The sequence below is a fragment of the Cebus imitator genome, unplaced genomic scaffold, assembly GCF_001604975.1.
Source record: "Cebus imitator isolate Cc_AM_T3 unplaced genomic scaffold, Cebus_imitator-1.0 Scaffold22, whole genome shotgun sequence".
NCBI classification, from domain to species: Eukaryota; Metazoa; Chordata; class Mammalia; order Primates; family Cebidae; genus Cebus; species Cebus imitator.
This window is the reverse complement of record NW_016107337.1, coordinates 1,693,307-1,706,479: the sequence shown is the minus strand read 5'-3', so window position 1 is coordinate 1,706,479 and position 13,173 is coordinate 1,693,307. Positions and strand designations below refer to the sequence as shown.

Genomic DNA, 13,173 nt, shown 5'->3' with positions numbered 1-13,173 from the left:
AGGCTCAGGAATGTAAATTGACTTTTCTAAACCTGTACATCTAGTTAGTGATAGACCTGGCTCTCAAACACAGGGCTTGTTACTGAATTCAGTGCCCTTTTACATTTACAGCCTCAATTTCAAGTTTTCCCCAGGGTTCTGTCCCAGGATTTCACTGAAGTGAAGTAAGCCTATCTGGGCAACACGTAAACGATGAGAACTCATGGGAACCTAGGTCCCCTGAGCTAACACACACAGGAGCCTGTCAGTTTGTTGACTCATCGCTGGGGTGAGGGCTGGAGCTTACCTTTGGAGGTAATATAGGGCTCAAGAATGAAAAGAAGCAGATTTGAGGTGGGAGTGTAGCATAATGGATGAGAGAAATAAACTCTGGTTCAAATCATCACATACAACATACACAATTTCCTTATTTGTAAAATGAGGATACTCATGGCTGCCTCACATGGTGAGTAATGAACAAAGTAGCATATATAAATTATATAGCACAGAGTTAAAAATATAATAATTGGAGTTAAGGATTATACAACACACACATGTACAGGCAAATGGGCATTTCCTCCTACTTTCATACAGCCCATTAAAAAACAAACAAACAAACAAAAAGACAAACCATGTACCTCTATGTACCTAGCACATGGTTGACTCATGCTAACACTTGTTAAGGTAGATGAGGAATGATAGACTAAATGGAATTTTTTTAATTAAAAATTTCTATCACAAATGTGTTTTCTATTCAGAAAGGTACACTGCCTACACTTTTTAATAAAAAAATTTATATTTGAGAAAGTTTTTATATGCTATGGCACTAATGTGTTACTGTAACTGAAATATTCTGTGATGTTGCCTAAATCAATATTTCCCTTTGAGGAACTCTGTAAAATTCATTATTATGTAAAACAACCCTTACAGCAAAGGACTTTGATAACCAATTTGCACTTCAGTTTAAAGGATTATGGAGAACTCATTTAAATATAAATCACCTCAAAGAGAAAAATGTGATCCTTATTCCATCATATTATACCTTTCAGTTTCCTACAATGACTAATACCTTCCACATATCTTTTTGGAAGATCATTTAGAAATGTAACACTAAAATTCAAAGCTTGCATCTTCTTTTCGTGAGATGTCACTTACTTTTGTACATGTTTAAACTTTCCAGTCATAAAACTCTTGCTTGTAAAATAATGAACTTAGTTCTTTGATATTTATGTCTTTAACTTTTTATGAAGAAAATGAATTAATTTGATTTGGAACTCCATTCTTTTAGTAATTGTTTCCTGAATAGTGTCTGTATTTGTAGAGATAAAAGATGAACGTTTTCTGTATTTTCCTACATTTTCTTTATAAAAAGAAATCAGGGTTGAATGGATAGAATTAACACTACATTATGGAAAGTGGAGTGAAATGCACTAAAACTCATTAATAAATGCTCAGTGCCTCCTTATTCAATGTAAGGGGACATTCATTATAATGCTTAATTTGTTGAAAACTAATTACTTGGTAGCTACCATTTACTCTTCATTAGTATTCTTGCATAAATTTCTCACTCCTAATTTACTATTAGTTATTTGATAGTGAAGTTTTTCATAAGAGAACTAATGGCAGGAAGGAGATAGAGAATTGGAAAATGTGGAGAATGACACTGAACGTGGGGTATGCCCTGAAGTCAAGTTCCATAGTATCTATTTTTTTATTTTGAAAGTGAACTCCTAATCTTTCAGTAATAATATCAATAAAATATAATTACATTATTTTGGATTTTCTATATCTTAAATTGCTCAAATAGATGTGTGTGGTATCCTGTCATTTGAGATTGTAAAGTTCCTCAGAACAAGATCATGTCTTCTCTTGCCTAACTCTACCCAACACCAAGTATTATGTACTGGGTACAACTTAGGAAGTCATTTAACCCTTTTAGGTCTCAATACTTTCAAATATAAACTAGAGGAATGGATTATGGCCTCTAATGTATATTCCAGCTTCTAAAATTATGATTATTATAAATCCACCATGCATACATTATTTTTTCCACTATATCATACAACTTCTTTGGGGATATGGTGACTATGTAGATTATAGAAAACAACAAGTAACACTTGAATTCAGTTTGGCTACGAATTTTGCCTCATTCTTAGATGATTCTTTTAAAAGAGCCACATATAAGTTGCCACATATGCATAGCACAAGTTATGTGCTTTACACAGTGATATTAAGCGACCAAAAACAGCGAAAGGCACAAGAAGGAAAAGTAAAGACTGCAGATCATGCAATGGGCACAGCTACTCCATGGATAACTACATTTAAAAGAATTACATTTCAAGTATAGACTTTCTGAAGTGAAAAGGCAATTAGACATTATTTAGTTCAATTTTATTCTCACTATTATGCCTGATACATGAGCAGCCAAGTCTGACTGGGACAATTCCAGTGATAACTTTGGGATGTTAGACCTAAGCCTGAGGGAAGTCACAAACAGGAGTCACATGGGATAAATTCATCCTGCCCATATGTTTGGTATAAGACAAGAAATTTTCAAAAATAATGTCCAAACATTGGAATATTGTAAATAAATCTCAAAATATGAGTTCTTTTGAAAACCTTGACCTTTTTAATACTGCTACTCACTCAATCACCCAACATATGACATGCACTTTCAGTTTGCTAGTATCTTTGTCCAGCCAGTTCACATGATTATGTTATCTGCTTGGTCCCATTTATGTTTCAGATGCTTATTGCAGGTTTTCCTTACACTGAGCCAAAATGTATTTTGCTTTCACTTGATTCAGTTATCACTTTTATGTTGTTTGAAAAAGAAACATAATGTCTAATTCCTTGTGACACAAGAGTCAATTAAGTATTTAAAGGAAGCTGCCGGCCATTGTGGCTCACACCTGCAATCCTAGCACTTTGGGTGGCCAGGGCGGGTGGATCGCTTGAGGTCAGGAGTTTGAGATCAGCCTGGCTAACATAAGTAAACCCCATCTCTACTAAAAATACAAAAGTTAGCTGGGTGTGATGCCTGTAATCCCAGCTACTCAGGAGGCTGAGGCAGGAGAATTGTTTGAACCCAGGAGTGGAGGTTGCAGTGAACTGAGATTGTGCCACTATACTTCAACCTGGACAACAGCAAGACTCACACTTTCTTTCTCTCTCTCTCTTGCTCTCTCTCTCTGTGTATATACACACACAGACACACTCACATATGTACATACATATACATTTAAAGGTAGCTATGGTGTTCTCACCCTTCCAAAACCTTTGAACAGAGAATTGATATTATGGCCTATGGATATTCATCTTAACTGCATTCAAATTTTGATCACAGCATCTTAGAGGCCTTTTTGGTCTAGAGAAATATCAATGGTTCCTTCAGTTGCTTCTCATTTAACTTGGTTTTGCATCTTAAACTATTGCAGTCTCTCTTCTCTAGTCATTAATTTGTCAACACAGATTACATTACTCAGAATGGAAAATGTTGCTCCAGATATGACCTGACTGCTGCAGCCTGTAACGTGACTACTATTTCTGTTCTGAATACCTTATTGCTCTCACCGATACTTCAGATTGAATTGGTGATGCTTCTGGTTACAGATGATGAATTTAACACATGAATTAAGCACTGTTCTCTCTTGAAGCTGTGTTAGAAACAAGGATAGGGTTCAGCAGCTGAACAGGAGGTAGATACGCATACCTGACTTAGCACATCCTAGAACCCCAAGTTCAATTTTAATCACAAACTCCCAAAAGGCTCAGAATTCAAGGCATCACATTCCTCTGGAAAAGAGGAAACAAATGGTTGAAAGTCTGTTTAGGAAACAGATTCCTATGTCCCCATACCCAACATTCCTGCTGCACTTTGAAAGAAGGCTGGAGAAGTTTCCTCTAGAGAAGGTAAAACAGTGGGTTACAGGGCTGATAGATGACAAGGAAGCTTGAGAGCACTTAAAAGCAGAGAGGGGGAAAGTTTTCGTAATTACTGTAGAAATGCCCACTTTCTCCCTGACTCAGCTACCAGAGCACTGGCAGGACACTAGAATAATCTTCAGTGGAGAGCATGAGCTGCCCAAGAGGAAAGACCTAAAGATGCTGACATAGGGTCCCCAAGGAAGCACTCAGCCAGACCACCCTACAGAGACAATATCTCTCGGCCAGGTGCTGTGGCTCACTTCTGTAATCTCAGCACTTTGGAAGGCTGAGGTAGGTGGATCACTTGGGGTCAGGAGTTCGAGGCCAGCCCGACCAATATGTTGAAACCCTGTGTCTACTTAAAACAGAAAAGTTAGCCAGGTGTAGTGGCATGCGCCTATAGTCCCCAGCTACTCAGAAGGCTAAGACAGGAGAATCACTTGAACCTGGGAGGTAGAGGTTACAGTGAGCCAATATCACACCACAGCACTCCAGTGACAGAGCAAGACTTCCTCTCAAGAAAACAAACCTCTTTAAACTTACAAATATACTTACAAAGTTGCCAACCAATATTTTAATGCCCTACTGTTAATATGAACAAACAAGAATCATCAGATAAAAGGGACATTTAACATAATAAGCAAATGCCCCCTGCCCAAAAAAAAAAAAAAAAAAAAAAAAAAAAAAAAAAAAAAAAAAAAAAAAAAAAAAAAAAAAAAAAAAAAAAAAAAAAATTAGAGGAAACAAACATGTACAGGAAGAATAAAACTTCGCAAATGAAAAAAAACTGATTAATACCCTAAGAGAAATGAGAAGATACTGTAATAAAAACATAAAATTATAAAACTGAGTATTCAAAGGGCATATAAAAGATTTTAGAAGTTAACATATGATAGCACAAATAAAGAATACAATGACTGGAAGACGAAATTGGACAAACTTTCCCAGAAAATATGGAAAAAAGAAAAACAGAAATGGAAAATAGGGGAAGATATGAAAATTACAGGATGAATGTCTGAATAAGCTTAAGTTTCAGTTTTCCTAGGCTATCTCTATTCATTTTGAGTTGGGTTTCAGTTTACCTATGTGGGAATCCAGGGCACAGGAATGAACTCAGCCTAATGGCCTTCCAATTAACTATTTTAATATATCCTTTCTCTGAGAAGTTCTAAAAAGTGTACTTCACCAAAACACAGTGATAAACCAAAACAGAGAAAAAACAGAGCCTTCCTAAAGCATGGACTCTAAAAGCAACATAGAAAGGGAATTCTCAAGATAGCATTAGCAGAGATCCTAGGAGATGAGTTGTGCAAGAGATCTGGAAAGAAATGAGTCCAGATCAGAACTGCTCAAAAGCTCTGGGATAGACTTTTCAAGACATCAAAATTGATGCAATAGCTGCTGGGTGGGAAAGGGGATTGGTTGAAAAGGAGGGGTTAATTTGCCTAAGTACATAAAAAGAAGTACATGGAGAACGAATTTTAAAAACATGAGGCAATTTTTAATTCTAGAGAAAATAAAATATTCAGTAAACAAGTATCATTCATCATGTACTAACAGCTTAGCTGCACAGTGTACTTTCACAGTAAAAATTATGTAAAAACTGAAAATTGATTTCATTCAGTTTATAGTATAATTCTCTAGAGAGATGGGAAGTGAGTGGGAATTGTAGGACCAAAAACTGTTTCCTCAACTTCCGAGGGATAATGTCAACAGATAGCTCATAAAACTGATTGAAAAGTAGCAATATAAATATTATTTAGAGATAGGAGTGCGTGTATTTAAAAGATTCAGCCAAGTGAGGAGAAAGCCTTTAAGGAGCTGGAACTGGTGAGCAGGTAGGAAGAAAACACTGCTGTTTTTCATAGCAAGCTTGTAGAAATGTTTGAGTACAAAAATTAAATGTTTTAAAGAAGCTAAATATAAGGGCGAGAAAAAACACTGAGTTGTCTTTAGCATCTACATCAAACCTTTCAACTGCTTGTTGGAGTGTTTCCTGTGGCTATCCCTCAGTTAACTGCAAAGGCAAGGTCACCATGGACACTTATAAAAATCAACAAGGAAGGCTTTATTCAAGACCATTGCAATAGGAGATAAAATTGAACTTAACTCTGCAAAAATAGAAGGCAGGATAATTTTTTGAATGCTAGAGTGAGCTAAAGGCAGGCAGATTCTTGAATGCTGGAGCAAGCTAATGGAAAAGTGTTGGAGGATGTTGGAGGAGGATATTTGGCCACTATTTGTGTTTGCTAATTAGCTCTTACTAAAGTTAGGCTGCTACTCTCCCAAGAAGACCGGAAGACAATGGCCCTATCTTTGTTTATTTTTTTGAGACGGAGTCTTGCTCTGTTGCCAGGCTGAAGTGCGGTGGCAAAATCTTGGCTGCAATCTCTGCCTCCCAGATTCAGCCGATTCTCCTCAGCCTCCTGTGTAGCTGGGACTATAGGCACACGGCCCCACACTCAGCTAATTTTTCTATTTTTAGTAGACACGGGGTTTCCCCATGTTGGCCAGGATGGTCTCAATCTCTTGACCTTATGATCCATCTACCCTGGCCTTCCAAAGTGCTGGGATTACAAGCATGAGCCCGGCTCAACAATGGCCCTATCTTATTCAATGAAAATATGTCAAAGAGATGGTTCCTGAATCTTAAGAAAAACATTCCTGGATTACAGAAAATTTACTTCTCAAATAGGCAAAGAAAGAATTTACAATTGCAAGTTTGCTAAAGCAAACACTCTAAGAAGAGGATGCTTCAGGACCTATGGTCAGAAAGAAATCTACCTGACGTTTAGTCAAACCAAAGGAAATATTGAAGCCATCTTGGGAATAACTCAGTCACAGTCTTTCAGAATTGAACTCTTTTGCCTCACTTTCCTACCTAGATATACACCTCTGTACCCTCTCTCTGTCATCACTATTACATATATCCTGTCCATCCAATTGCCAGTCTCAACATTATCCTCTATTCCTACTGTAGCAGTGTTGCCAAATCTTTGGTATATTTTTACCTCACCCATTTCCTCTATTGTCCTAAAGATATGCCAATACCCAGACCCTCCTCATCTCTCACATGTTCTGTTGCATTTATCTCATTTTTAAAACAAATTTATTGAGGTATATTTTACATAGAATAAAATTTACTCATTTCAAGAGTATAATTAAATGACCTAGTAATTTTACCAAGTGACACAACCATCACCACAAATCAGTTAGGACATTTTCATCCCTCTCAGAATATCCTTTGAGTTGGTCTCCACTTCTGGTTTGTTTCCTCTCCAATTTATCTTCCTTATGGAAAACTGATTTACATTATCTAAGGGTCCAGACCGGAATAAAACAAAACTAGGTTCACATGCCACCAGATACCTAGTTTAACTTACTAGCTGAATGAAATTGGGAAAAGTCCTTATAAAACCTATTAAGTGGGGAAAATAGCATCTCTTCTAAAACCTTTATTAAATTTAAATAAAACAATTATCTTGGTAATTTTTAAATGATTTATGTTGCATTGTGCCATCTCAACAATCTAGGGTATTTTGTGTGAACAGCTTTGAAGCCATTTTCTCCAAAAATGTACTTGTGTAACTAATATATTCATCTAAAAACATTCTTTCTATGTAATTTTCCTGATGTTCATTTACGTGGTTGATAGTACTGTCTGTCACCCATAATAAGTTGCATTTTCCTAAATGGCATTTATTAGAACCATTGTGTTAAATTCATACTATATGCAGGTGCTGTAAGAAAATTTTTCTTAAAATACAGTTTGTATTAGTACACAAAAACCATGATTCAAGGATACTAGCTTGGCTCTAGGGACTAATGTGACTGTTTTTGTATCAACATTCTTTCCAACCATCTGCTAAGTACAATTCAACTAGCAATTATCTAGCAATTAAGCCAGCATGTCAAAAACTTAATTGCCAACTCAACCAATTTTCATAGTTATATTAATGATAATAGCTATGCAGCAAACTCAATAAAAATGCTTTGAACATAAATCCCAACAATTCTAACTTGTTTTCTGAATCATAGATAGCTTTTTGAAGTAGAGATGAGATGTGCAAAAAAAATTTGAATATGAGAATTGAAAATTAATATTAAATTCTTTTCTTTCGCCTTAGGCATTTTCCCTTAAACAGAAATGTTTATCTGTAATTTGTACTTCTTTTCCTTTGATAGTCATTGTTTAGCTAACCAGAATATGTACCCCTAACTAAACAGACTTCTTTATTCTTGAACTTAAAATTGGTTATTGAAGAGATTCAAAGCATTCCCTTGGTATGTCAAATTAGGCCTTCTTTTTCTAGAGATATATTAGAAAACAGCCAAAATTATAAGATCAGAAATGTTAAGTTGGAATTTCACTTATTACTTGCACTTATTACTGTGTGACCATGAGCACTTATTTGTGCCTCAGTTTCCCCATGCATAACATGATGTGTTGCAGTATATTTCAAGGACTAAAGTTAATGAGTCTTACATGGTCAGCACTTCATAAGCACTCACTAACTTGTAGCCATTATAAGCCTTTTTATTGTAATCTATAATTTAGGTGTCTTAGAGGTGTCTTTTAGACATAAGCTGCTGGCTTTTGGGCTCCTAATCAACTCTTTAAAAAAAAAAAATCTAATAGTCATTTCTCTGTTCACAAAAGAAATGCTATGATCATTCATCAATCTGACTTGAAGAAGCCAACAGAGATTCCAAAAGATGCCAGTGATCGAAGGCAGCTCTCCTCCAATAAGCACTGGACAGCTTCACATTTCATTTTTCTCTTCAAGACTTGTCAATATAAACATCAACAATGGGGAGAAATACCAGATATAGGTGAAGGGGAGGAAGGCAGCAAATCACACTGCTATGTGTGTACCTATGCAACAATCTTGCATGTTCTTCACATGTACCCCAAAACCTAAAATGCAATAAAAAAAAAAAATTTTCTTCTAAGAAAATTTCAGACCTCACATTTTACCTTGACTTTGTGGTATGGTATTGTCATGTAGAATGTGGCAAGAGGATTTTTTACTTTTTTTTTTTTTTAAGTTATCTTGGATTTATATTTTTGGTGTGCAAAATTCAACTGTCACTTTTACTCTATGAAAAGAATTTGACACATTTGACACTTACTTTCATTAGTTGATTCCACAATTCATTAATATATTCAGCAAGCACTTAATTTGTGAGTAAGAGTCAGCCACCAGGTAAACAAAGATGAATAATAAAAATGTTTCTACCACAGAGACGCTTTAGTGGCAGAGAGAGAAATGCACATGCACACAAACACACATACACACTCACATACAAAATAAAAAGAGTGATGACTAGAAAATAACTATGCAAATAAACAGAATGTTATAAAGTTAAGAATAAGCTGGCCAGGTGCAGTGGCTCATGCCTATAATCCCAGCACTTTGGGAGGCCGAGGTGGATGGATCACCTGAGGTGGATCAGGAGTTCAAGACCAGCCTGACCAACATGGCAAAACCCCATCTCTATTAAAAATACAAAAATTAGTGTGATGTGTCTGCGTGCGCCTGTAATCCCAACTACTCAGGAGGCTGAGGCAGAATTGCTTGAACCCAGGAGGCAGAAGTTGCAGTGAGCCGAGACTTTACCACTGCACTCCAACCTGGGCGACAGAGCAAGACTCCGTCTCAAAAAAAAGAATAAACTAAACAACATTACTCTAGAGACATAAAATTAGATAATTATTCATAAAAAATAGGACAAGTTAATTTGTTTCTATTTCAGCAACATAGTTACTGAATCAAAACTGCCTATTAAACTGTGAACCAATAGTTTAATAAAGATGTGCTTTCATGTGTGACTTTATTCATGAAACTTATCATTGTTTAGTGATTATATTTCCCATTGAGATGACAAAAGTCTATGTTGACTATATATTACTAACATAGTTTGATATTAAACTCCTATGAATCAATTATCATTATAATTAAAGCTTTTCTTAATTCAGATGATGACTTACAAGCATTTAGCTTTCAAGTTAATGACTGATGAGAATATATAGGATTTTTTTGCAATGAATTGTATTAATATACCACTGCCTTTGAAATACATGGTCAGAATTACATGTATGTTGTATGTTAATACAAAAAAAAACAGAGAGTAACTGTTATGTACTATGTACTGTATTAGTTTGTTCTCATGCCATAAATAAAGGCCTACTCAAGGCTGGGTAACTTATAAAGAAAAATAAATTTAATGAACTCACAGTTCCATGTGGCTGGGGAGGCCTCACAAATCATAGCAGAAAACAAAAGGCACATCTTACATTGCATCAAGCAAGAGAGAATGAGAACCAAGCAAAATAGGAAGCCCCTTATAAAACCATCAGATCTTGTGAGACTTATTTAATGTCATAGAGAAAACCACCCCCATGATTCAGTTATCTCCTACTGGGTCCCACCCACAACACGCAGGTATTATGGGGGTTACAATTCAAGATGAGATTTGGGTGGGGACACAGCCAAACCATATCAGTACTAGACTATGTCTGTCTAAAAATAGAACGAAAACGTCGATGTCAAAACCAAAATCCAAAATAATCTTTGTAAAATTGATCTTAATGATCAGTAGGAGTGAATAATTTTGACATAGGAAATTTGTCTACAGCAATCAAGAAACAAATATAGATTCAACTCAAGAACTGTTTTGAGATTGTTATGATAACATGTTTGTGCAGTCTTTGCAGTTTAAAAAACACGTTCACATCTTTTTTCTCATTAGATCACGCAGCAACTTCCTGAAACGGATGTTATTTTAATGCTTACCTTTTAGAGAAGAAAACTACAATTAATAGGACTAGTAATTAACAGAAGTATGAATCTCAAACCCTATATCCTTCCTGATATCTCTTCATCTGCAAGGCATTCAGTGAGCGGTACAGAGCACATCAAAACGTTTCTTGATAATTGACTTGTATTGTGCTTTTCAGTTTACAAAAGATTGACCTCTGTATCATCCCCTTTGAGTGTGACAATCATCTTCTGAGGCAATAGCTCAAATTTCCAAGAAGCTTAAACACTAATACGAAAAAGATAAGAAAACAGTAGAACTAACTGTAAGACAGCATTTGATCAGGGCTTTGGTTGATCAAAGTGGGAAAGATTACATTCAGCTGGGAAGATCAAGAAAGTTGGCTTTCCTTATACAAGCTGAAACAAATTGATACATGAAGCCAGATGAGGACTATGCATCTTTTAAAGTCTGGTCCTACAGGGATCCTTTGAATATCTGCTATGCTTCCTTGGCCAGATAGCTTATAGAGAGGAAAAAAAACATATATATACATACACACACACACACACACATATATAAGTTATTTTCAACATCAAAAAGAGTTCTCAAATAACAAATATTTCTGGAATCATTTAGAGAAGAAATAGATACACTAGGCAAATTGAATTCCTAATATATGTCAATCTTAAGCAAAAGTCAATTTGTGTGTTATAACAAAAAGATAAATACAATGACATAAAAATGAAAAACTTTGGTTTTAAAAAATTTATGAGATTCAAGGCATTTTTCACAGTATATAATTATAAGAATCCCAAATTTCTATTTATCTTTCTTTCTTGAAGTACCAACACCAGGTCTTGAAAGCTAGGGCATTTCAAACAAATGGTATGGTGACATAAGAAGTGAGGAGCTTAGATGATAAGTACGAAAACCTCTTTTATGAAGAAGAGTGGGGGGCCAAAACCAGAGTAGCCACCTCCATTGTGCAGTACAAAGGATCAGTGATAGGAGAGGCAACAGAATAGAATAAGAAATGTGATTAATATTAGAGAATTCAAAACTGTCCAGTGCTCAGGTTAGTCAACCTATCACATCATTTTCTCAGTGGAGCCTACTCGTAGATGTGTATGTGGGTTAACCCAGGTAACAGATCTAGAATTTTAGAGCACATGAATGGTATGTAGAAGGAAAGTGAGAATAAAACCTAGAAATCTTCAGTAAACGTAAAATTAAGAGTGTCGTTGGTCTTTCTTGCCTTATTCACCTTCCTTTTAATTCAGACAATGGGGTCTTCTCTAGATTAAACAGATGTTTTTTTCTTTAACTCACTTTTATCTTCTTAGAAAAAAATCTTGGTTATATTTTACAATAACCACTTTATAGTCTTCATAGGACTTTCTGTGCTAAATGTTATATAGACATTAGGAAAAATGGAAAGAATTTATGTACTAGACGTCCTCTCATCAGTACATTTGTATGTGCATATCAAGATAAAAAGTATACTTTTAAAAGCAGAATTCACATTCTCACTGCACAAGTTATGTTGTTAAATGGAGAAGTTTGAACCTAATAAGTTGATTTTTAAAACATCAAGCTGTATATAGCTTGTGTCTATTTATATGAAGTAAATGTCTTTCTCTTAATGAAAAAGAGCCTATGTTTGAGCCACGTAAGATACCCATAGTAATTATTTCCAACCTTGGTTTGCTCTACCAGCTCTTTTCCTCCTCTGAAACAAAGCCTCAGCCCCATATGTGTTATTCCCTGATCTGACCAGGCCTCTTGATCCATGCTTACTGTTGTTACTGTTGTTATTCCTTCAACATATTCACAGTGAGGAGCACACCATCTCCCTTCTGTGTATAATAGAACACACTTATGTAGTCCTTTATAATTTGCAAAACATTTCCCAAATATAAGCTCTGCTAAATGTCACAGGAAACACCAGAGGTAGGTATAGATGAGGAAAAAATGACTTAATGTGTTTCAATGACGTGACCTGACCAAATGGCCAAAACTTAGACTCAAACTCAGTGTCTATAATTCTGTGGGTAAGTAACAAAGCTAGAGCTAGAATCCTGTCAACTAGAGCTCAGAGTAACTAAACTTTGACAGCACAGCCAAGGCACAACAACCCTCTACTATTGTCTTATTTTCAACAAATTTTATCATTTGGAGAACTAAAATGCAAGAAGGTATAGATACACATTTATTTCTAAAAGTATTATTTTAATTATAAACAATTTCTTGGAAAGAATAGCTGCTTGTTTGCTTATTTGTACATTATATCAGTTTGTTGATTTACATATTATGTTTGAAAAGTTTTCTCAACATGAGATTTGGAGTAAAAAAAAAAAAAAGAAAGCTTTGTGCTGAGATAAAATCAATGCTCATTTTCCTTTTATCTCCCATTATGAAAAAGGCCAGAAATTAATAACCTACAATTATTTTGCTCTATAAATTACCTTTATAATAATTTATTAATAAGATCAAACTGTAGAC

The 13,173-nt window shown here is 35.3% G+C and overlaps 1 protein-coding gene across 7 annotated transcripts in view; it reads left to right on the top strand.

Annotated features, from left to right (window-relative positions):
* RALYL (RALY RNA binding protein like) overlaps window positions 1-13,173 on the top strand; it is a 718,971-nt gene that overhangs the window by 668,287 nt on the left and 37,511 nt on the right. The window lies entirely within an intron of this gene.